The sequence below is a fragment of the Rhinatrema bivittatum genome, chromosome 3, assembly GCF_901001135.1.
Source record: "Rhinatrema bivittatum chromosome 3, aRhiBiv1.1, whole genome shotgun sequence".
Classification (NCBI taxonomy): Eukaryota; Metazoa; Chordata; class Amphibia; order Gymnophiona; family Rhinatrematidae; genus Rhinatrema; species Rhinatrema bivittatum.
The window spans coordinates 515,251,037-515,277,565 of record NC_042617.1 but is presented as its reverse complement, the minus strand read 5'-3'; the positions used below and the strand labels follow the sequence as shown (position 1 = coordinate 515,277,565).

The 26,529-nt window shown below is 41.3% G+C and overlaps 1 protein-coding gene across 2 annotated transcripts in view; it reads right to left on the bottom strand.

Annotated features, from left to right (window-relative positions):
* The window catches only part of PTK2B (protein tyrosine kinase 2 beta), a 330,459-nt gene that overhangs the window by 218,587 nt on the left and 85,343 nt on the right, over positions 1–26,529 (bottom strand). The gene's annotated exons all lie outside the window — the stretch shown is intronic.

Here is a 26,529-nt window from a genome sequence, read left to right as displayed (position 1 = left end):
TTGGACAATTTCGTTGAAATTGTCCAATTCGGCAAAAATGAATGCACATCTCTAGTAAGGAAGGTTCCAATCCAGGCGAAAAAGGGAGAAGGTTGTTCCCGCATGCCTCCTTCCTACCAGCCCTGCCGATCAGCTAAGCTTAGGTTGGGTTTTTTTGGTTAGGTTTTTGATTTTTGTTTTGTTTTTTTTAATTACCGCAGGCCTGACTTTTGGGTTTGAGACAATAAAGAAAGGTAAGAGCAGCTACTGTCAGGAATAGGTGATTGCAGGGCTATCAGGAAAGAGGTGCCGAGAGGTGGTGGGGTAGGAGGAGCACCTCGGACCAAAATATATGGCATAACCAGGGGCCAGAAGAAAGGCGGCCAGGGCCGGTTTGGGCCCAAATACGAGAGTTTGCCCACCTCTGATCTAAACACTCTCACGTAAAGAGCAGATGAGGCCCTGAGGCTTGGCCTGAGAGCTGTAATGTGAGGAAAGACCAAAAACCACAAAAGGTAAGCAGATAGCATGAAGAGCCTATGGGTTGAGAGGTCTGCTCTGCAATTCAGCTCCATCTTCTGCAGAACTTCCTTTTCTAGCACTCTTGAGTTTCTACACCTGCTCTGGCTTCTCGGCCTTCTGCATGAACTGAGCCGTATATTAAGCCACAAAAGCCAATGCTCCTGAAACAGGCTTTACTCAGTTATTCTTGGACAAGTATTCATGACATCTTGCATGGTGCATCTGTGGTGGGAAGGAAAACTGAGAAAATAAAATAGAATATGATTTTAAATATAATTGTGTTTCTGTTCTCATTTGCCTCATTATTTATAGCCTGAATTTTCAAAGCCATGCTCCCATCTTATATTGGTCTGACCCAGCATGGCAATTTCTTATGTTCTTATAGTCATGTAAATGGTTGTTACAAATTAAACTAGATACTCAGTGCTGGCTAACCAAAGTTACCCAGTTAACACTGGTTGGCCAAATAGCAGGCCTAAAGTTAACCAGGCAGCCCTCTCAGCACAATGTTTAAAACAAACAGAGCATCCAGGGTGGCAGCGATGCCTCCTTCCTCCCTCCCTCCTTACCTGTCACTGGTTTGATCTGTAAAAAAAAAAAAATATATATATATATATATATATATATATATATATATATATATAGTGTCCCAAGGAGGAGACAGCGGACAATGCCCCCTTTCTCCATGCTGGTTTCCCAATTTTAAATAAAAAAATGTCCCAGACAATGCCCTCACTCCTATTGTTTAAAAGCAAACAAAGTGAGGTGGCCAGCAGGAGGATTCTCTCTCTCCCTCCCTCCCACTCTCTGCAGTGTCAGGGGACAAAAAAAAAAAAGTACCCCTAGTTCCGTCCTACATCACTTGTGATGAAAAAGGGATGGTGCCACTATGGATCCCACTCTCCCTCCCTCTTGTCCAAAAAAAGGATTTAACCTAGATTTAAGTGAATATTCAGTTGAAAATTAGCCAGCCAAATTCAGTTTGGCACATGCTTAAAGATAACCAGCTAAAATTAGTTGATTATCTTACCCACTCACAGGCTCTTAAAATATCTACCTATATGTTAATATGTACAGAACCTTTACAAAATTAATTCATAGTGAAGAGTAGGTATTACTAGCTATCCTAATGAATGTCTGAAGTGATATATAAGTGTATAATAGAGAGGAATTTTTTTCAGGCTTTACTAAAATATAGGTGGGGCCGGCCTAGTGATGCCTCCGTGTTAGTGTCTGTATGTTGCCATGTGAAGGACCTGGTTTGATTCCCAGGTCAGGTCTTCTGTTGGTCAGCTGGGGATGTCACAGAGGGCAGCATTCACAGCCCCAGGGTGGTGGGGGAGGAGAAAGGAAGCCGTAGCCATCACTCAACAGTGACACCTACTGGTAGGATAAGGACCATCAATGAACTGGCTAGCTGGGCTAGATGAAAGGTTACAAGATAGGGTTAAAACTAGGGATGTGCATTCGTCCAGGACGAATTAGGCAATTTCAACGTTGATCTGTAGCCACCCATTTATTTTGAGAGAGGGCTATAGAAACCCCTCCCAAATTTCTATTGTTCCAGGACGAATTAGGCAATTTCAATGTTGAAATTGCCTAATTCGTCCTGGATCGGGGAGCCCGAAATCCGAAGGAATTTTTCCGGAAATTTCAGGAAAAATTTGTATCGGGTTTAGTGTGCACTAACGAAAAATTGTTAGCGCGCACTAAACTGGAATTCAGGTCTCCCCGAATTTTAAAGGCCCAAACCCCGGGAAATAGATTTCCCACGGTGGGCTTCACACATCCCTAGTTAAAACTGCAGATAGTGAATGAAGGTTCATGGTGTTATAGACCAATTAAGGGCAGCTTCAGGCCCAAAGAAGCAGGAGAACATTGCCGGGCCAAAAAAAGTAACCAACTTCTCGAACATGCATGACAAATGAGCAAGGCTCTAAGGCTGACCATATGGACCCCACTGGGATCTCTACTAAATCTGTGTTCCCAGTGAGAGGCCTAGAATGGTTGCCCCCTTTAAAGCCACCCATTTATTTTGAGAGTGGGCTATAGTAACCCCTTACGAATTTCTATTGTTCCAGGAGAAGCTGCAGAATCAGAGGCAGAAGCCTATAAATTCCAGCAGAGAAATTTCTGTTAGGGAGTTTACAAAAAGGTGGTGAGAGCAGGATCTCTCCTCTCAGATAAACAGACATCCTTGATTTCACAGGAGGAAAAGGGAGAAAACCCCTCACTGCACACAGAGGGCCTGATTAAAACTGGATTTTACATGTGTAAATGCATTTTACCTGTGTAAATGGGCTTTTGAAACTTGTTACAATATATGCCATTGAATTATCAATATATTTTACCCATGTTAAGTGCACTTAATGAGGGTAAATAACTTTTGAAAATTGCTTTGAGAGTGTGTTACATTTACATGCATAATTCCTTTGAAAATTCACCTGAATAGGAATCACCACAGAATATTCAGAATCTTTTTGGAGTCCTAAGCAGCCCACTGTGAATCAAGAGGAGAAAGGAGAGAGTCTACCTTAGGTCATACTTTCCGAGGGTTTCCATCCAGTGCTAAAAGTGAATAAGAGAGAGAAGTTCTGCCTGAGGCTAGAAAAATGAGAATTAAGAACATAAGAAATTGCCATGCTGGGTCAGACCAAGGGTCCATCAAGCCCAGCATCCTGTTTCCAACAGAGGCCAAACCAGGCCACAAGAACCGGGCAAGTACCCAAACACTAAGATCATCCCATGCTACTGATGCAATTAATAGCAGTGGCTATTATCCTAACAAGAACAGGACCGCAGGTTATGCCTCTCAATCTGCTGGAGTCAGAGAAAATACTGAGGGATCGCAGGTGGCATACCTAGGGGGTGCTTTTCAGCTTTTCTCTGACTCCATCTGCTGGAGGGGAAGCATAACCCAGTCTGGACTGATCCTGGTACGTACAGGGAAATAATTTTCTCCGATTAGTCTTAAATGTGCTACTTGCTAACTTCATGGAATGCCCCCTAGTCCTTCTATTATTTGAAAGTGTAAATAACCGAGTCACATCTATTCGTTCAAGACCTCTCATGATCTTAAAGACCTTTCATATCCCCCATCAGCCATCTCTTCTCCAAGCTGAAGAGTCCTAACCTCTTTAGTCTTTCCTCATAGGGGAGCTCTTCCATCCCCCTTTATCATTTTGGTTGCCCTTCTCTGTACCTTCTCCATCGCAACTATATCTTTTTTGAGATGCGGCGACCAGAATTATACACAGTATTCAAGGTGTTGTCTCACCATGGAGCGATATAGAGGCATTATGACATTTTCCGTTCTATTAACCATTCCCTTCCTACTAATTCCTAACATCCTGTTTGCTTTTTTGACTGCTGCAGCACACCCAAACTGGAACCAAGATAAGCACATACTAGAGTTTGTCAGATGAAGCATGGCAGATTATCGGCTGGATTTTAAAAGGCCTGCGCACGTAAAATCCGGGGTTTACGTATGTGGCCGGGCCTTGTGCGCTCCGTGCGAATTTTCAAAGAGGCCCAGCCACGAGCGTAAACCCTGGAACGTGCACAAGTGCCGGGCTGGGACAGCACCAGTCTATGCTGTCCCGGGGAAGCACCCGCTGGCAGCCGTCTGGCGCATATAAATTACTTCTGCTCCCAAGGAGCAATAAGTAAAAAATTTCAAAACATTAGGGGTAGATCGGTAGGGGTTAAGGGTCTGGGTGGAGAGGGGAAAGGGAAGGAAGGTTATGTAGGGGGGTAGGGAAGTTCCCTCCCAGTCCGCTCCTTAATTGGTAGAGAACTCTGGGAGGCCCGACTGCATCACCGCGCGTAATTTTACAAAATCCGCCGCTCCACCCCCCCCCTTGCGCACGCAGATTATAAAATACGGCGTGTATGTGGGTGCAGCCCACTGATTTTATAACATGAGCGAGCTGGCACGCGCATGTTATAAAACTGGCACATCATAAAATCTAGCCCTCTATTGCTAAGAGATTAATCCATTGTAGAGATGAAAGAATTACAGAGAGACTAATGATCCCAGACCATTGGAAAAACTTTGAAAAGCATTTTTCTAATGTTGCTAGCAGTTCACTCCTTATGCTTGGCCAGATATACCATTTACACCCTTATTTGGAACAGTCAGACATGATAATTTATGAACTCATCACAGCACACCTCGACTGCTGTGAGAGCCTTTGAGGTGAGTTTTAAAAGAGATGCACGTGCCAACATCGGGAGATGGGTGTGCATCTAGCACATGGCCACCTGATTTTATAGAGTGGGAGAATGCGTGCACATCTCACATCAGATAAAAAGAGGTGTGGTGCGGGTGAAGCATGGGCATACTGAGATGTGGCCAAGGGATGTGTACCAAGTATCTACATGGCTGGGCGTGCACCCTGGTCCAGTGCCACGTAACTTTACTTCTGCTATGAAGGAGGTGTTAAGTTAAAAAAAAAAAATCCAGGCATCCCTGAGTGACTTAAGGGGTCTGGGGTAACTGGGGGGCATGAAGGCTAAAGAACCAGGGGGAGTTGGAGAACCTATGTGCGAACTGGTGGAGGAACTGATGAAACTGGTCATGGCGTGGATGGGTGCCTGTTAAATTCCCCCATTTGCATGATTCATACCAGACTTTACGTGGCTGTGCACGTTCACTTGCAAAATTGGGCGCACACATATGTGAGCTTAAGCTATTTTATAAGAAATGCACATATGTCTCCGGGTTCTCGCTGATGCATGCGGGTATATGTGCACCTGCGCATCTGTTTGAAAGTTAGCATCCCAGTGACGCTATCCAAATGTTGCAGCTCAGATTATTTCAGGATGTAGATTTCAGGAGCACATTACTCTCATAAATTTAAAAGCTTAGTCAAAAGGAGGAAGAATCATTGTAAAAGCCCATTCCCCAGGTAAAGCAGTGCTTCAGCCACAGAAATGGGCTTTTTGAAAATTTCCCACCCAGGAAAACAGTATTTACCATGCATTAAAATATTTAATGCAGAGATAATACATGATATTTCAAATTCCATGCATTGTCTCCCCCCCAGAAAAAATCTGGGGAATGTAGGAATGGCAGGGAGCGGATTAGCATGGAAATGCATCCAAATCAGCTCATTATTGGGCGATCCACGGAAAACAATAATGCAGTTTGCTTGCCTGAAAATTTGCAAACTGCATTATTTTCAGGAAGGTAAGCTGCAACTCAAAAGCTGTATTTAACATCTCAATGCTTCGGAGGAAAGTTAACATATGCACTGATGCTTCTAGGCCTCAGATTTAAAGGGGCTGATGTGTGCCTGAATCTCCCTCCCCCAAGTAGTAAAATCGGTGGGGGTCTATACAGACCTCCATTTGTTTATTTATTTATAAAATTTAGATCCCACCTATCTAAAATACTAGGTGGGTTACAATATTATATACATATTATAAAATGATCAATATCATCACATACATATAATGAATCAATAAAAACAAAACATTAAAAACAAAATAAAAGCAAAAAAAAAAACAAAAAACAAAGCAAGTAAGACAAAATATTACATCCATAATCAGAATAAAAACAGCTTGCACACAAGGAGCATGAATGTCAGTTTAAGCCAAGAGTTCTAAGGTCTATCATAAATCACAATATTTATCAATAAACAAGCTTAAAAGTATAAATGGACCCTAATAAAAGTATCAAAATCAAAAGGATAAAAAACAAAAAACAAAGGTCAGCTAAGTATCGAAAGCCTGCTTGAGGAGATAGGACTTTAATAACTTCCTAAATTTTAACAAAGAACTCTCAGTTTTAAGTTCCAAAAGGTAATTTGTTCCAAAAAGAAGGACCAGACACAAAAAAAATCCTCTCTCTGGATTCAGAGAGTCTAACTTGCTGTACAGAAAGAACTTCCAAAAACAGTTGAGAGGCAGAATGGCTAACAAATTTGTAAAATAGAATTAAAATACACTGGGACTAGCCCATGCACACACTTCAACTCAAATAAAATAACTAAGTTTCACATGCCAAATTATAGGAAGCCAGTGCAACCGTTTCAAGACGAGGATAATGTGCTCATAAATACTACAACCTGTAATCAAATGAGCAGCAGCATTTTGAATAAGCTGGAGGCCAATATACAAAGAATTGCAGTAGCCAATTGTAAAGTCTACTTAGGCATGCACTACTGTCTGCAAATCACCTTCATTCAAATGAGGCTTAAGAGCTTTCAACAGCCGCAGTTTAAAGAAGCAAGAGCAGACAACATTTTTAATGTACAGTTTAAAAGTAGAATACATAAAAACTCCTAAATTCTGCACTTGACAAGAAACATTAAAGGTCTAATCCATCCAAATTTATAACAACTGGTGTCATGTTTTGAGGAAAATAAAATCTCAGTTTTGTTCACATTCAGTTTATTATCAAATATTCCTAATAGACCTTAAACAATGGGTAATCTTCACAAAGGCCTTATCCATTGAACTAACCAGAATAAAAACTGTATGTCATCAGCCTAAAGCCGATAACCAACATCCAAATTAGTTAAAAGTTGACATAAAGGAAACATATATAACATTTAACAAGGCGGATAGGGCCACACCTTGAGATTCTCCGGACTTGGACCCCCTTAATTACTACTTGTTAAGACCAATCTGAGAGAAATGAGTAAAACCAGTTGATCAGAATCCCAGAAATGCCTCCTTAAGTCATCCTAGAAGAATACCATAGAAATATCTAATAAAATAAAAAAAGAAATTAGTTCTGTTGTCAAAACCATACCTAAAACTGAATATGGACTAAAAGTGTTTTGTTATATCGAAGAGATCTTTTTCTTTTTTCTGTAACTTGTTTCTATGTTCCTTATTGCTATTTCATTTATTGTAATATGAAATCTCTAATAACAAATAAATTACAAAAAACAATGCCTAAAACGTCACAAATAGATAAAAGCAGGGTTTCAGTACCATGACCATCTCTAAAACCGAACTGAAAAATATCCAAAAGATTTTGCTCTTCTACATATTTAAGATAAAACAATACAACATTTTCTAAAACCTTAGCAAGAAAAGGCAGGTTTGAGATTTATTTATTTATTTAGGGTTTTTTATATACCGATCTTCTTGCATTGGATACAAATCAAACCGGTTTACAGTGAAACAAAAAACTTGCCTAAGAGCATTACAATAATTAGAGTCAGAGGGGTTGAGATTAAATATTTTTAACAAAGGTCACATAGCAGCAATTTTCAAAACTTGGGACACTTTGGGCCTCATTTTCCAAGCCGCTCACACACAATAAGGGACCTTTCGCACGCTAAAAGTCCCTTATCGCGTGCAATACCAGGATGGGGGCGGAGTCGGCCCCGCACGACGGTGCGATCGCTGTCGGCTAGTGCAGGCCCGCCCCCCGTTTCGGCCCCCCGCCCCTCATCTTCTAAAGTATCGCAGGCCTGCGATACTTTAGAAAATTAGGCCCCTTGTCTTCCTTAAGGGATAAGTTAACAAAAGAAAAAAAGAAGAGGCCCTAAATCATCTTGCAAAACCTTAAAGGGAGCATTAGAGCAAACACTTAAAGGACCAAAATTGACTTTCATATTGGACACAATCCTGATTACTTCAACTTCATCTCCCATTCTCAGCCAAAAGTTGTAAATGGAAAAAAAAAAAAAAAGATCTTGGGTATGCCTCACTCTCTATTTCCAAATCCCTCCCATTTATCTAAAGCTCCAACCTTTTTCTAGATCCTCTATCGCTCACTCTTCCTGGGCACCCCTAGGCCTTTGGGCTCCCCTGGAGCACTTACTCGTAGTCCTGGTGGACTAGCGTTCAGAGACAGAAAGCTCCCTATGCTCTAGGGCAGCCATTTTCAAAGTGGTGCCAGCCGGCTTCCGGCACCTCTTTGTCCCATCATGTGTGGGGCTGCCATTCTGTGATTTTTTTGGGCTCAGCAAAGTTGCAGTATTTTTCTCTGTAGTAATTTACTACGGTGATAAAATACTACAGGCCTTATTAACAGGCTGATTCAGTAAAGTCTGTGGGAGAGCGGGCGCCGGCGCGCGCACAGGCCACTCGCCTGTGCGCACGATTCTGTATTTAAATTAGGCCCGGCGGTAGAAACGGGCAAAAGGAGGCACGCTAGGGACACTAGTGAGTCCCTAGCGCCTCTTTTTTGACAGGAGCGGCGGCTGTCAGCGGGTTTGACAGCTGAGGCTCAATTTTGCCGGCATCTGTTCTCGAGCCCGCTGACAGCTACGGGCTCGGAAACCGGACACCGGCAAAATTGAGCATCCAGTTTTCGACCCAACAGCCGCTGGCCGACTTCAAATTATTATTTTTTTTTTACCCTTCGGGACCTCAGACTTAATATCGCCATGATATTAAGTCAGAGGATGCACAGAAAAGCAGTTTTTACTGCTTTTCTGTGCACTTTCCCGGTGCCCGAAGAAATTAGCGCCTACCTTTGGGTAGGTGCTAATTTCTGCAAGTAAAATGTGCGGCTTGGCTGCACATTTTACTTACTGAATCACGCGAGCATACCTAATAGGGCCCTCAACATGCATTTGCATGTTGAGGGCGATATTAGGTTCGGCGGGTTGGATGCGCGTTTTCCGCCCCTTACTGAATAAGGGGTAAGGGAAAATGCGCGTCCAATGACAGGTTAACAGTACACTCCGTCGGAACGCACTATACTGTATCGGCCTGTAAGCTGCGACAGCCAATACCACAGCTTAGTGAGGCCTGCAAAATAGTGCAGCTTAGTAAATAGACCCCTAAGTTAGTACCTGAGGCAATGGAGGGTGAAGTGACTTGCCCAAGTTCACCAGGAGTGGCCGTGAGAAAAAGTATGTGTAGGTCCACTATGCACATAATTTTACCCATAGTAGGGTTGAGAAGGGTTTGCATGTACATGCATATTTTTTTAAATTTACAGAAGTTTTTCTGAAGAAAACTACCCGCACAAATTAGCAGGTTTAAATTTGTGGGGGTAATTTTCTGGAGATGATTGTCAAAGTGAAAGTATGCACATACTTTCATGTCAAAAATCAGTGCAAAAACAACTGGGAAAATGTGGCTGCAGACTTTTGCGGCCAGTCTTAAAATTACCTCCAAGTGGCCAGGGTCCTGGCTATCTTTCGAACTATTTAATGTTGTACTTGCCTTTATGTCCTCTTAGATACTTTATGGAGACTCTTCTTACAATTCCATCGGTGAAGAGAGCCAAATTATTGAGAATCCATTGCTGAGCTTTTTCTTGTGCTGTTCCATCATTATGGAATTCCCTCCCCACTGGCAGATTTAATTCTCTTTCAATGTATTATAAAGATTTATTTTTTTTTTTTTTAATGAAGCCTTTGGAGAGTGATTCCTTTCAATATTTTCTATTTGGCTTTGTGAAATAAATTTCCTTTTTATCCGATATGGAAGGTCATGACTGCTATTTTTAGTTCTAAGTGCCTGTTGTCTATTTTCTTGTTAATTTATTATTTATGTGATGCCCTTAAGATAGTTTATTTCCAGGGCTTATTCCAATTTTTTTGTTTTGTTTTGCTTATGACTCATTCGATTAAATTTAACCACAAAGTATGTGCATGTAATGGTGCTTTTATGAGAACAAATGTTTTGCCTTGTGTTGTTCTTATTAGCTGTTTTTCAACTTAGTCATGTAAAGCATTTTATCGTTTAATATCATATTTGTTTCATAGTATTTATCTATTAATCTGCATTGTCTTGCCATTATTACTGATTAACATTGCACTGATGATTATGTTGCTCCACACCTTCAATACATTTTGTGAAAAGGCATGTCAGAAATAAAAATCACTTTGATGTGGAAGTTAAAGCAGTCTAACAGATATTTTGAAAGAAGTAGAACGATGGAGCTATTGGATATTTTGAGCCCCCATGAATGAAGTGTACGGACTCATCGCCTGCCACATATACTGTCTGCGTTGTCACCGTAGAAGAGGTTTGGCTTGACATTCAGGTTCTATTGCCTTGGAACTCCATCTTCTGGTGGCGTATGCCAATCGTGCTGCAGCGTGCAGATCCCGACTGCAAGCATCGGTAGAGCCCTGAAGTATAGCTCCCTCCGTCAGGGAAAAAAACCCTTCCTCTCCCCCCCCCCAAAAAAAAACCCCCTTTGAATCTTCTGTATGCTGAATCCGCTCTTTATCTTAGCTGGAAATACCCTGAAAATGAGTTAGCCAAGTTTCTCACAAAGCAGTGACTGAAAATAGAAATTCAACCTAAAAACCCCACAAACCATCATACTACTTCTAACTTTCAAGAAGCAGGGGCTGAATATGGGAAATAGGTTTTGGTGGCCATTATGTCAGAGTGCTCACATAATTTACAGGGGCACGAGGAATAAACCTGTCCAGAAATAAATGTTATTGCAAAACTACAAAGGAAATCACTAACCTTGTTAGTCACCAGTCCTAAAGAAATTTGTGTTTAAGACCTTGGGTATTCTTTATTGCTCTCCCTTTCCAGCAGTGAGCCCCTTTTCACTCCAGTCTTGTCTCCTACACCCTCACCCTTAGATATTTCTCCCGCCTTTGTTCCTTTCCTCCCCTGAAAGGCTGACCTGGGTGACTTCATATTGCCTCATCAGTTCAGGGGCTGGAAGGAAAGCCTTCCCCAGACTGAAGCCATCAGCGGCAGCCTTGGGCCAGTAAGGATTCAGTCATTCCACCCCTGCCCGGAGGAGCCTGACCTCAAGATCACCCAAAAATTAGCAAACAAAACAAAATGTAATCCGGTCCCACTAGAACAGAAAACTGAAATCCAAATCTCCTGTACTACAACGCTGCGGGGTCCCGTCCTCATTCTGCCCTCTCCCTTGCAAAGAATGCGCGTAACAAGAACCGTCACACAGTCGCTGGTACGGGCTCCTGTAGGGAAGGGAGCATCACACCCGAGCGACTGATCTACAAGCTTTGCCAATTCCTTCTCTAATAAGACCTTAGCTTCATTACAATTTCTTATCTGAATAGACTCTTTAAGCTTAGTTATATACAGATTTAGCTGTTTCCATGTTCACGCTTCGGTATTGTTTCAGCTGCTTGGGCCACCCAGGGTTGGGGATGCTGTAGAGAAGGGAGTTGGTTGGGGAAGGCGCACCAGGGTGCACGCATACCTGGTTCTGGAGGGAGCCACATTCTGAGGTCCCTGGCCAAGGGACGTCACTGTGATGTCTGGGGTAGAGGGGAGAGAGAAGAGGGATAACCCTGTGGAAAGGCCCGTTCCAACTGGAAGAGGAAGCACAAACAGGAATGAACTACAAAGTACAAAAAAATAATAATATAAAAGTCTAAAAGAAATCTCTTCTGCCTGTTTTATTTGACTTTCTCAATATTTTGAAAAAATGCAAGCTGTGGCAGGCAAACAGATCCATTTTAACAGCAAAATCCTTATCCCCTTCCCAATCAGAAGTAATACTCAAGGTTGTACTGATTTTAGCCTCCTGTACATCAGCCACTTTAGTACGTAACAATTATCTTCATGTGCCGAGCTTCCCTGCGGAGCACATCTTTTACCAGTGGGAGTAACATGGAACAGTCAACTTCAGGGCATTATAAGGAGAAGAAAGCAATGAATTCTAGAGCTGCAGCAGATATGTAAAATAAGAGGGAACTGCCATTCTTTTACAATATTTTATATTTTCAATCTGACAGCCTGCCTTTAACAGTAGGAAGCACGATTTCCTTTTCTGGAAATGCAAGATTTTCCTGAAGACAGGCATCAAACTAATAAAAATATTACCTGTGTAGCTCACGAACGGTGGGTTCAGAAACCTGAGCTGTCCATAAAATAATGGACCCTTTAAAACAGAGCTATAAAGGTGGCAAATAAGAATCTGTCAAGGGGAAACAAGGTTAAGTCTACCCAGCTTTGTTCTGCCCCCTTAACGGGACCTCTTTTTCTGATGAGCTGGTACAGAGTAGTGAGGGTCTCAGTAGATTACAGTACGCTACTGAGCAAGGTGCCAGTGGGTTTAATCCTGGCTCTGCACCAATGGCATGATGCCTTGCAAAGCTTGCTTCAGTACACATTAATCAGCAGCAGGTGTATTATAAATGGATCTATATTATAAACCTTAGGACAGCAAAATAGCTGACTAAGACCAATGGTAATCTGAAGGGATTACAGAAGGAAGAAATGGGGATAACGCTGCAGGATTTTTTTTTTCATTTATTATATACCTCAAAAAAACACTGGAAAACCATTCCTTCATCAGATCCATAGTAGGGCATCATGTGACCAGAGTACTGCCTCCTCCTGGTAGCCGCACAGTGACAGATAACGTACAAACCCGAGTGCCTCCTCCCAGCACAGAGCAGAGTGCCACCCTTGTCATTCCCACTGCATGTCATACTCAAGTGTTCAAAGAGCAAAATGATTTTTCTACAGAAACCAGTACCAAACAAAAGTAATGTGCGATCCTATGAAAATTGCATTTCATTCCTTTTCCACTCTGAGTACTTCCAATGGAAATACAGTGCCATGTCTACTATAGGTGGGGGATCCCAGTGGGCCTGATTCACTAGGCTTTTTTTTTTTTTGCCATGGACACAGAATTGAAGAAAAGCTTTACTAATTCCAGTCCACAGCTTTTGAGACTCTAAACTGAAATATAATTCATGCTTTAACAATATGGATTGTTCCAACAATTGATGATATCTGACCACACTAGAAAACAGGGAGGATAACTTTCAAACAATGACGCTCAGCAGCATATACGCGTGTATGTAGTCACATGCATATTTGCTAGTATTTTATAATACCTGCAGCTATGTGCGTGTTTAATAAAATACATTTAATTTTACCATGCAATATACACACATACATAGGCTTACGTATGATTACACTGAAACTACATATATCAATGGATTGAACGCATGAACTTTACCCACATACATGCGTTCGTTTTACACGTGAATGTAAACTAGGACTTATGAAAGTCCCGATTTATACATGCAAGTCTGCCATGTTTAAGACATGTGCGCGTCAAGAAAAATAACCAGTTTAACTGGTTATTTTTCTTGACGCGCACATGTCCTTCTCCAGGTCCTTCTCCAGGTCATCGAGATCCTCCTGGTTCTTCAGCCTGAACTCCCCCCCAGTTCACCCAGACCTCCCATCCTGTCAGAAATACACAACAAACATGTTTAATATCACTTACACCACTTAATTATCAGGCGTAAATAAACTGGAAAATGTACACGTGTCTTAAGACAGCAACTTGCACACAGAACGGTTAGCCCGCCTGGGAACGCCCCTAGACTGCCCCTTTTTAATACACGTACATGCGCACACAAAAGTGAACATATATGCGTATTTTTTTAATACAATATAGGATATGAGTAGAGACTATTTATTCAAGTATATGCTATATTTTATGTGCACAACATTTTGAAAATTCACCTTAAACTGTGCTATTCATTACCACTAATAATATGAATCACAATGAAAATATTTCTCAGTCTGGCCCTTTGGATGTTTTGCAATCCAGAAGTCAGAAATGTGCTGACAGACCAGTCACATCAGAAGCAATTATGTGACTGTTTCTGAAGTCCCAAAACTGTAGTCATGATTATACTATGAGAAAGAACTTTACTATGAGAAAGAAAGAGAACTTTACTTTGAGAAAGAAATTTAGAAAGAACTCCAACTCTCCACTAAGAAACCAGACAACCACATCATTGAATTCACCAAACCATGTTCCAGTGAAGACCTCAATAACATACTCCCTGAAGCCTTAAAGTCCCTTAACAAAACAGACGCCAACGTTGCCACAAACTCATGGATATCCATCAATGCTGATATAGCCAAATCTTTATGCCCCACAATAAGAAAAGAAATCAGAACTACATCGAAAAATAAATCCCCTTGGTACACCCCCGAACTCTCAAACACTAAACGATTACTAAGACAAACTGAGAAACAATGGAGAAGAAACCCAACATCAGCCCTTAAAGACAAATACAGAACTCTACTTCACTCATACACCACAGAACTCAACACAGCTAAATGAAACTTCTACTCTACAAAGATCCATGAATATCAGTTCAACCCTGGAACCCTCTTCTCTTATGTCAAGTAACTAACCAACCCAATCCAAAATGATGCCCACACTAACACCCCTGCCATATCCAGCGAAAGCCTAGCACAATTCTTCAGAGACATGGTCAACACCATCATCGCCAAGATTCCACCAGTCGTCCAAGACAATAATGATCAACTATCACAGAACTCCTCGTGGTCACAATTTGACACCGTAGCAACAACTGAAATAGAAACCATCATCAATAAAACTAAACCCGCCTCCCACCCTCTAGACCAGAGCTTTCCAAACTGTGTGTCGGGACACGTTAGTGTGTCGCCTGCAGTGTGCAGGTGTGTCGCGCGAACGTAGCACATTAAAAACCGGTCCACATAGCCACTCCTCTCCAGGTCACGCACAGGTGATGGCACGTGATGCCGCGCCGTCAACTCCGACGCAAGTTTGGGCTTTTTTTTCTAGCAATTCGCTTTTTTTTTTCAGTTCGCGAGTTGCTTATTATTGGGCGATTTTTGCTGTCAATCGCGTTTTTTTGGGCTTGGTGGGTGGGACTTTAGACCAGCTGTCCCTGTCATTGGCTGCTGCTGCGGCCTGCCACCAGGAGCATGTGGGCAAACAAGTACTGCAAGCAACAGTGTCTGGTGATCTTGGAAGGTGTTATGCACCACGGCAGGCTTGAACTCTGAAGGGAGTGAAGCACTGAACTGGCAACAATCAAAAAGAAGAGGTACATGAGTGTGGGGGCCAGACATGCTTGGGGGGGGGGGGGGGAGAGAGAGAGATGAGTGTGTGGAGGACAGACATGCTTCGGGGGGTAGAGAGATGAGTGTGTGGGGGACAGACATTGTTACTCAAATTATAACAACAACATTAATCTTGGAAAATTATATATTTTTAATATAAATGAAAGGTTTTCATGAGATAGGTTGTGTTGTGAAACATTTTATTTATGTATATATTTAAGGAAACATACATACATTGTCAAAATGTTTCATTCGTTTAACCTTTAACCTCTGGTTTGCTAGTAGACTGAATTACTGTGTCTTGAAATTATGTTTGTCTAAAAAGTGTGTCACCAACATGAAAGGTTTGGAAAGCTGTGCCCTAAGGAAACAAAATTGTTCATTAAAATGTCCCAAAAACACAGCACAAATGTTTCTGCATCATGACTGACTGAGTGACCAACATGAAAATGTAGTAATTATAGAGAGAGAGACAGTGCAGTAGTAAGAGACAGACAGACTCTCTTGTGCCCCCAAAGTCTCCAGTTCAGTCCCCCATCCACTTTCAGAATCAGACACAATCTGGGCTTGTTAAGTTCTGGTCAATTATTAAATACATTTAAAAAGTTTTTATAGATAGATGCTGTTACGTATATAAAATGTGTCCTTACAAACATTCCATAAGCTGATATCTAACCAGCTAATTATTGCTATTAATATTTTTTGAACCTTTATTATTTTTTTCTTGTCATACTTTTTTCTGTCTTCTCTGCATTTATGGTGTTTTTCTCTTCCCAATTCCTTTTTCAGGTTCTCCTTTCTATTTTAGATACAAAGAGGCTGATACTGACACAGCATTTAGCCAGTTAAGTGACTTAACTGGCTTAAGTTCTTAGCCAGCTAACTTGGGGGCGGGCAATGGGTATAACAGGGATGCCCTACTTAGCCAGATAACTTAACAATATTGAACCTTAATTCAGTTACCCAGTTAAGTTAGACCTGCCCAATTTCCAAGTAATAGTTATCTGGCTACGCAGCGATTTATCTGGGAATATTCAGCTGCATAGCTGAGCTGCAAATACCCCATCTATGTTGATTAGTTAACTCTATCCAGCTAACTTAGATAAACCCCAAAGAGATCAATATTCAAAGGATTTTATCCATATAATATTTGAACTAACAAGATGAACCCCAAGGTTTGGGGCAAATCATTTCACCATCCACTGCCTCAGGTACTAACTTAAGGCCTGATTTACTAAGACCCCCCCCCCCCCAATTCTATGTATAAGGGAAAAATGCTTAGTAAAATCAAGCTTTTAAACTGTAAGCCCTATGAGGATAGGGATATACCTGAATGCATTCTGTTCTGAAGTTCCACAAAAGCAGAATATAAATCAAACAATTTGATTATCTGTGCCCTCTAACCAGATAAATTTTATCAGATTAAGGCCATCATTTACTAAGCATTTTCCCCTTAGACACAGAATGGGAGAAAAGCCTTAGTAAATCAGGCCATAAAGTCTTTAACTGAATAAAATTTATTGATGGAAGTCACGTTAGAAAAATAAGTACACGAAAAACCATATGAGCAGTGCAAAATATTCCCTGAAGCAGCCCATTTGAGCTAAACGTTTGGCGTCAGCTTGGCATCTGAACCACAGCTTTTTCAGGACCGCAATATTAATAATTAAGTTAAGCGTACTTTTCATTTATTTATTCATTTTCTGAACATTGAAAGGATCTGATGTTTGGAATATCTTATAATCATTTTAAAAGATTATCAAGTAGTTTATTTGCTATCCGAGTTGCTTTAAAAGAAAAAAAAAAAGAAAATCACAGTTGAATAAAATTAAATATTAAGCGATAAAAGCATGCTAACATTAATTTTGGAGGTTTTTTTGACTAATGATTTTGCTCTCGTAACCAATCCATAAGGTGGATGCCTGCAGATAAGCACCTGAAGTCTTTTTCCTTCAATTTTAATACTGACATTGATTAAAAGGAAGCATTATTTCAAATTTGTCCAAATATTGCATGTATCACAATGCATACAAAATAATTGATTTGGATCCTTCATTTTGAAAGCAAAAAAACTGATCCATCAGGCTTAGGCCCAGGCCCGAAGCTACTGACACTAAACTGGCTATCAGCAGATACAAGGCCTTTTTCCACATATCCTCTAAGTTATCGAACTCTTTGGATCACCTTTGATACAAACAAGACTATTACAATTTTAGGAACGTGGCAAACAGTGCTCTCATTGGCCCTGATGTAATAAGGTGCACTAAGATGTGCGCACATATTAGCCCATATTTGCATGCATATTTTTGTGCAGACAATCTTATTTCTGATTTAACAAGCTGTTTTGCACATAAGAAAATGTGAACACGTGTTAGCTCATGCCTTCATTCAGAGGGGATTCACATAGGCGTGAGCTATTACTCCCCCAAAGCAGGGAACTGTATTAAAGCCCCAAACAGAAAAACGTTCAGTGCTGGAAATTGAGCTCCTGGCCAGATGTGAAGTTAACCCACCTTTCTGAGGCTAGGTTTAGTCTATGGTCCTGGACTGGGGTTTTGTGTGTACAACTTTTATGAGCACAACTTTTGTGTTACCAATTTTGAAGTCATGTTTCCTGCATACAACTTTTATGCACATAAACCATGTTTTGTGCGCTCTAAGAATTATATTTGCTCATTTTTTGGTTAGTCTCTTTTTTTTTTTAAACTCCCAAGCATATTTTCGGTTTTGCATGTATATTTTACCTGAGAAAAAAGGGGATATCTAGGGGCAATCCAGGGCCGCATTCGAAAGTATGCACAATAACTGCTGTTTTGTAAAAGGTATACGTGTATACGTTATCAAACTTATTCGTACACTTTTATACCTGCTAATTGACACATGGAAATGGAAATCTGACTTCTCTGTTGGCTGTAGTTTTAGAGTGGGAGTTCAAGATGAAACATTAGAGGGTCTAGGTACACTGGAGAAGGGCCAGATGAACTGGAGGTGGTATCGGAAATCTAGTGATTCTAAAAACATGTGCAAGTATTTTCAAAATACATGCATACTTTATCCAATGCCTGCCTCCACATTTAATTCTGGGTGTTTATTTGTGCAGCGTCACCATTATCTTGCATTTTAAATCTACGTTGCAGGTTTACAAAATGGGAGAGAAAGCCTGCGTTTTCTTGAAATGGAAATATTCGCATGTATTTTTGGAGCAGAAACAAGATATTTTATAAACTGGATAACTTGCCGCACAGTTTATAAAATACTAGCATTAATCTTTGCGCATCCACTGACGTGCACAAATGCTGTACCACAGATAGATTTGAAGTTTATTTATTTGAAGCTTTTATATACCGAGGTTTAGCGCATGCATTCACCCCGGTTTACATTGAAACGAAACAATGGTACATAGAACAAGTAGTGAAACAAAAGTATATGCATATAGCAGGTCATGGGGTAGGTTGTAACAGGAAATAACTAAAATAACTTAAGCCAAATAACGAAAATGAATATAGAAACGAAAAACGAGGAAGGTATATACAAACTCGTGCTCCCTGTGGTCCGCTGTTCTCCTTTACTCATTATTAGTCATTTTTGAGCTATTTTATTGAATTTTCTTAAGGATGGTATGCTTTCAATCCATCCAGTGATCTGTGTCAGGCATGGTTTAGGAGGCTGGGTTTAATTACATTTTGATTTTATATAATAGCTTCTGAATCAGACTATTAAGCGCTGACAGATTTGTATTATATTATTTTATCTTAATTTTTGGTGATTTGTTGCATTTTCATTTGCTTATTATGGTAATTTGGCTGCTTTATTTTATTACATTAGTGATTTGATGTTTTCACTGGAAATTATGTTATGTAGTTTATTGTACAATGCTGTGGACCAAGTCTGTTATGCTGAAGTAATTTTCAATAAAGACTTTCTTTAGGAACACTATCACTTGCGTGAAGTCTTTGTGGCAGCAAGTCTCTTTCCTTGGGCCTTGAAGGTAATCAAATGATACATGCCAGGGTTTACAGACATGAGTTAGGACTAAGCCCCGGGTACTGAGGACTGTCCCCCAGTGTGAAGGTGTACCTGGAGGGGCTGCACTACGATAGGATACCTCTGGAACAAAACAGATTGACTGGGTAGTACCTTTTAAGAGGTGAAGTGTTCAAAAGAGAATAAGGACCATTCCTTGGGAAAGCTGGAGAGAAGCCACATACTTTAAAATCCTGGAGCTTTACTCTGAGTAGCATTTCTGAAGTACCAGTAAAATGTATAAATTACTTTTCTGCTAAATTAAAAACTGTGATCCCAAAGCTCCAAGTTAAAGCTGCTCATAGGAAAATTTGTAAAATCTCTGATCTCAGGAAGACTAGGAGAAGCAGCACACTTTAAAATCCTTATACTGGGTAGGCCCAGTTTAATTCCTGGCTGGCTTCAACTGAGCTTGAAGGAGAAAGTAGGAACTACCAGGTCAAATATTAATAAATCAAAACCTTCCGCTCTTTCATGAGAAAGCTATCTGTAATGTGAGTAAGATAAAATGCTTGATCTCGGCATTGAAACCTTGAAATTGAACCCACTTTGTTCAGCACCAAGAAATAAAAACTGCATACACTCAAATTGTCTCTCTGCAGCAGCACCTAAGTATTGTCTTCTGTAAATGAAAGTCAAGCCAGTTTTGGAATCACAGATTGGAGTTGTCTGCTGTCACTTCAGATCTTGATTAATACAAATCAGTGTTGCCAGAGAGAGGATTTGGTCATTCTTGCTTTTACCATTGGTCCACTACTCGGTTACTCAATCACACAAAGATAGCCTGGAGCCGCTAATTGCCTTATACATCAGGGTGATGAGTGTAAACTTGCATTGCTTAATGGGAAGCTAATGAAAAGAAACAAAGTGAGGGGAGACACAAGGGTGACAAGGAACAATACAAGATTCTAGCCATATAATTCTGAAGAGTTAGAAAGGGCAGGCTGTAGAATCTGGGAACCTGGCCAAGATGTAATCTGTGTGGTTTTAACAGGATATAATAAATGATGGTATAAGCAGGCAGCAGCAATCACATAAAAGGAAACTCCACAACTGAGAGATACACTAGCATAGAGGTCAAAGACCTGAGACTTGAAAGAGCCAAATTCAAAAAGGTAGCTACATTTCTGGCAGGGCATGTGATGGAAAGTGTAGTGGAATGAACTGAAATGAAACCTGGAGAGGGACAGGAATTGAAGGTGAATGTGGAAAGTAGTAGGACTCAGTCTGTCACTACTAAGGATGTGCATTCGTTTGCAACGAAATAGGAAATAAAGACGATAATTTCCTATTTCGTTGCGTTTCAGGGGGCCTGACGAAACGAAAGGAAAACCCATGAAATTTTGTGTGGTTTTCCTATCCTTTTTTGGGGGGGTGAGAAAGGGCACAATTTAAAAAAAAACCCAAACCCACCCCAACCCTTCAAATTAAATTAATTACAAACCCCCCACCCTCCCGACTCCCCCAAGACTTACCAAAGGTCCCTGGTGGTCCAGCGGGGGTCCCAGGAGCGATCTCCCCCTCTCGGGCCATCGCCTGCCACTAATCAAAATGGCGCTGGTGGCCCTTTGCCCTTACCATGTGACAGGGGCTACCAGTACCATTGGTCGGCCCCTTCACATGGTAGGAGTAATGGATGGCCCGTGAGAGGGGGAGAGTGCACCCGGGACCCCCGCAGGACCACCAAGAACTTTCGGTAAGTCTTGGGGGGGGGGGATTATAGGGATGCGAAAGAAGATTTTCCCAAAATTTCAGGAAAATTTGTTTCAGGGCAGCTGAAACAAATCTGTCCAAACCACGAAAAAACAAAATTTCCCGCAGCGGGCCGATAACTAAGGCCGAACCAAAAGTTTAGGCCAAATCACATCCCTAGTCGCTACTATGTTTTTGCTCTACTTTTCTAGCATAGTAGGTGGTAGATATTTTTGCTATCTTCACTTTGTCTTATCCCGACCTTTTTGTGTGAGGCTTTAGGTGACTATAAAAATCCCTCACAGCATGTGATTTGGATCATTGCCTCTCCCCATCAGGAGAGATCAGTAGGAATGGGCATTTGTGCGTCCATTCGTTTCGTGGCTAAGTGCGTATCTAACAAATGGACCCCCCCAAAATGATGGTGTGCACATATGTGGGCACCCATGAATGTAAGCACACAGCATGTGTTTTGTGCCCCTAGCATCCATTCGTTAGATATGCAGTTAATAGTGAAACGAATCAAACAAATAGACGCACGAATGCATATCCCTAGTGATCAGTAGTTGCTCTTTGCAATCCCCTAGATGGACTGACCAAGAGGAGAGAGGTTTTCTCTTCTTTGCAGTGGAGGAGATCCAAGCAGTAGATCTTGAATATTTGAGGAATTTTGAATATTACCATTTCCTGATAGAAGGAAATCTCCCCCACCCGGCATGTGGAAGGATTGGTTCTGATTCTTTTTGCCTTTGCTGAGAGAATTTTATCATTTTGGACATTCCAATAGGAGTTGCTGGATCTGTTCTTATTCTGAAGACCAGTTTTTTTGATTAAAGGGATTTTCCCAGCAGTTTTGATGCTGAAATTGCAAGGGGGTTATTCTACTCTATGAGGGGAAGGATTGGTGGTGCAGGGCAGAGAAGAACTGCAAGCTGGAGAGGCATGGATAAGGAGACCATGGCTTTTCTTACATTGATTTTCCTTATATTTTTTTTCTCTTTACAATTCTTGCCTGGATTTTGATTTTTAAACTAAAGTACATTTTTTGTTGAACACCAATTTGGAGTCAGCCTCTTTCTTGCACTTGAATCATTAACAGTGAGCTGAGAGTCTGCTGGTATTTTTCTTTTACTTTTCCCTTGTGTCGCCTTTGGTCCCTCCTGAAGAACCCCTTGCACAGCAAGGTAGAGCAATGGTGGTCACTGGATTAAAGGATCCACAGACGTGCTCTCGCCAAGGGCCCAGGAAGTTATGCTCCCCCCCACCTGCCAATGTAGCTCAACGCCCACCGACCAAACGGATGTTTCACTACAGTAGAAGATCTGGTTTTGAGGGAGATAACGAGGCCATGCAATCAGGGACAGATGAGCTGAGATGTCAGATGCGAGTAGGGTAACAGTGGCAATCATAGAAACGTTTCAAATAAGCGATTCATAAACCAAGTGAATGCTTAAAGACACAGAAGAGACATTTGGGGAGCAAATTTCACAGGTAAACAGGCATTTGCCATGGAGAAAGCCCCTTTGAAAATGCGTCTTCCCCCCCCCCCCCCCCATATCAATGCAGGTAAAAATTGCACATTCTGAACACAATGTGCAAAGTTCTTCCCACCAAGAAAAAGGGGGAAGCGCCAGAGGCATCCAAGCAAACAATACGTGAGGAGTTTATTTCTAACTCAGAGTACGCACCTGCGAACTCTGCCGGCACTCTTGTGCCCGCGATTTCTGTCCAGGTCAACGTTTTCATAAGGAAACTCTGTGAGGAAAATGAGCTTGTAAGCCTGCGGGCACAAAGTACCCGCCACCCATGAGCCTGAAATCCCAGCAGGGAGGCTGCAAATCGGCCTCCCAACATTCAAGCAAGAAAAGGAATCTCAACCTATGCAAACACAATTTTCTTCAGGATTAAGAGAGGAGTAGAACTTTTATCCACCTACTAAACACCCGGCCTGAATATAGCAGCCGCTGCTGCAGAGAGGTACAGGCTGCAGAATGAGGGTCGGGATCTGCAGAAACCGTGAGCCAGCGAGCATCCAGGATAAGCCCATGGGTGCCAGTTAAACTGGATACCTGTGTTTGGAAGGCTTTTCCACTTGACACTCACTTATTCAGAGATTTAAATCTTTGTAGTTCGACTTGTCTTTCCTAGGAAAGGCGGAATATCAAAAGGAAGATTAATTAATTAGTTTTACAAATGTTGGCTTATCTACTAATGCAGGGATATTCTGATGACTTTCTAGGTCTAAAAGAAAAAGTGGCTACACTGGCAATCTGTGATTTTTGATGGGGATGGGAAGGTGAAATAACTAAGAAATGAAGTAATCTTATTTCGGCAGCAACAAAAGAATCTGACTATGAATGTAAATATATAGATATTCAACTAATATTACTGATTTAACACTAAGGTAACCTTCTTTAAATTTACTATAGTCTGCCTTGAGGCCATTCATGGTAAAAAAAGCGGAATATCAAATGCCAACAAATAGTAATTGCAGCCCGACTGACTTAAATGGCCAATCTGTGGGCTGTTGGCACTTTATAGCGACTAGCAGCACACTGGAAAAGAATCCGTATTTATTTATTTGACAGGATCTGATCTCACGGAGGGTAATTTTCAAAGCCATTTCCACAGGTAAAACAGTGCGGGAATGGGCTTTTAGAAACGTGCTCCTCCCTAACTGCAGGAAAAACGACGTGTACGACCTCTCTGTATGTACCTTTACCTGCCCGCAGTGACAAGACACACGCCAAGGGGTAGGGGCTTGCACCTAGCACATACTTTTACATTTTCTAAATACACGACAACCCACAGCTTTGCAGGTGTAAATGCGTGCCAGCAGATTTTCTGGGACTTATTTTCGGAGGGAACGATCAGCCGCACTTTCCCTGTGATAACTGCTGTAAAGTCTACAGGAGATTGCCCACGGTGCAGTAAACCCCACTCAGCTTCCGTAAATTTCCTGCAAGATGGCACAGTATAAGAAATAAGGTCCTTTTTCTTTATTTTACACCATTTTTAATGCAGATTTTCGTTCTTTTCTGATGATCTACAGGCTCTCAAGATGTTGCTATGGCAATTGGTCAGAGAGAAGTTACTTTGGAATGAGTTATCAAACCCTAAAGCTAGTGACAGCTTGATCCAGATGGCAATTTAAAAAGAAAGATTGAAAAAAAAAAACCTAAGAAAATACTGGATTATTCCCGACAGCTCTGAATTCTTTTTCTTGATGCTTTCCAGATCATCATATTTACATCTACCAGAACTATTTACAAAGGAAGCGAGGCACGGGATAATAGCTCACGGATCAGAAAAAGCATCCTTCAAAATAACTTCTAACAAACCAAAATCAGCGCCTCTTCTTTAGGCATCAGTCTGATAAAATAATTCATTTTGGAGACTACATACTAAATCCAAACTATATTTAGGCAATGCCTTCCCTAAGGGGCCCAGCCAGCATTTACAAGCATGTGTGTGGGCAAAGTTAAAAAGGTAATTAAAATATTAAAATACTATGGTAATGGCCTGATTAATCATTGCCAGCTACTAATTTTATTTATTTAGAAGTCTTATAACCCGCATCCTTCTATGTACTAGTTCAGTTTAGATAATAAAAGTAACACCCATAATTCATTAAAGCATTAACATTAAGTTAAACATTAAAACACAGCTATTAATATAAAATCCAGCATATTTCTTCATACAGTATGGCAGTATAATAATTAAAGCAAGTTATAAAATAAAAATATCCTACACATATACTCGGGAAAAAAATATGTTTTCAAACCCTTTCTAAAACTCTTTAAAATCTCTCTCTAATCTCAGCTCCTTGGGCAAGGAATTCCACAGTACAGGAGCAGAAAAACTCATTGTCCTTTGTCTTTTTAATTCAGACCTGTTCTCTTAAGTGAAGGCCAGCACTAGTTGTCCTGAGCCTTCAGAGGGCAGGGGACGATGGGGTTCATAAAACAAGAATCTACCAGCCACTATGCAGTCATTTTTATAAAGCAATTTATGTAGTAAGACCCTTGTTTTAAATTGCAACCGATTCCTAACAGGACCCGATGGAGCTCCTTTATAAGTGGGCTAACATGATCTCAAACTCTTCCGCTAATCAGCCTAGTCCCTGCATGCTGAACCAACTGTACAGTAGGACACAGCTTATCTGGCAACCCCACTCGTAAGCTATTGCAATAATCTAATTGCCCTACTGTTAGAGTCTGGAGGATCCAAAACCTTCCATTAACTGAGTGAAGATTAATTTATAGGTGGTTAAAGATGATTGGTAAGTATAGTTTTCAGAAATTTTTGGGCTTATAAAAGTTTGGCAAAAGGTGAAATTAAGGGATATATTCTTTAAAATGTGTGTGTCTGAGGTAATAAGCAAGCCAGAGATAGTTAATTCTAGTGTCTGTCTCTCACCCACTCAACCCTTGATTTTTAGGCACGAGACACTTTCTGATTAAAAATCAATCAGGGTCTTATCTAAATCATACTATTGTACCAGCCCTTATTTGAACATTTAATCATCTCCTTGTAGGACACTAGCTAATTAATTAGTAAATTCACCTGTAAATTTAAAGTACTCTCATTCCAACTCCCTTAGTATCCTAAACTAGGAACTCAATAAAACTAAGATGAAGGCAGTAGTCCAGCAGCAAGAGGAGGGCTTTCCAGTCTTTTGCATTGAGTGTCACATGAATGATTTTTTACTCGCCGGTGAGAGATTGTATGTGTGCACTCGGTGCAAAGAGTTCCTGGCTCTCAGGGAACGAGTCCGATCTCTGGAGGCTAGAGTAGCAGACTTGGAGGAGCTGAGGCAGACAGAGAGGTACATTGATGAGACCTTCAGGGACATAGTAGCCAAGTCCCAAATCCAGTCTGGCAGCCCCAGTGCTGCCTTGGATCAGAAATGTCTCCCAGTAGGAGAACATCACCCTGGTGTAGCAGGAAGTGATCCTGTAGCAAGGACCTGCTCTCCAGGTGATGTATTGTCCTCTCGCACTGAGGACGGTCTCCCAGGGCTACTGCCCAGGAGGGAAGGGTTAGGCCGGCCATCATAGTCTGTGATTTGATTATTAGAAATGTAGATAGCAGGGTGGCTGGTAGACGTGAGGACCGCCTGGTAACATGCCTGCCCGGTGCGAGGGTGGCAGACCTCACACGTCACCTAGATAGGATTATAGATAATGCTGGGGAGGAGCCGGCTGTCATGGTACATGTTTGCACCAACGACATAGGAAAACGTGGGAGAGAGGTTCTGGAAACCAAATTTAGGATTTTAGGTAGGAAGCTGAAATCCAGAACTTCTAGGGTGGCATTCTCTGAAATGCTTCCTGTTCCATGTGCAGGTCCCCAGAGGCAGGCAGAGCTCCAGAATTTCAATGCATGGGTGAGATGATGGTGCAGGGAAGAGGGATTCAGCTTTATTAGGAACTGGGGAAACTTTTGGGGAAGGGAAGATTTTTCCGGAAGGATGGGCTCCACCTTAACCAGAGTGGAACCAAACTGCTGGCACTAACTTTTAAA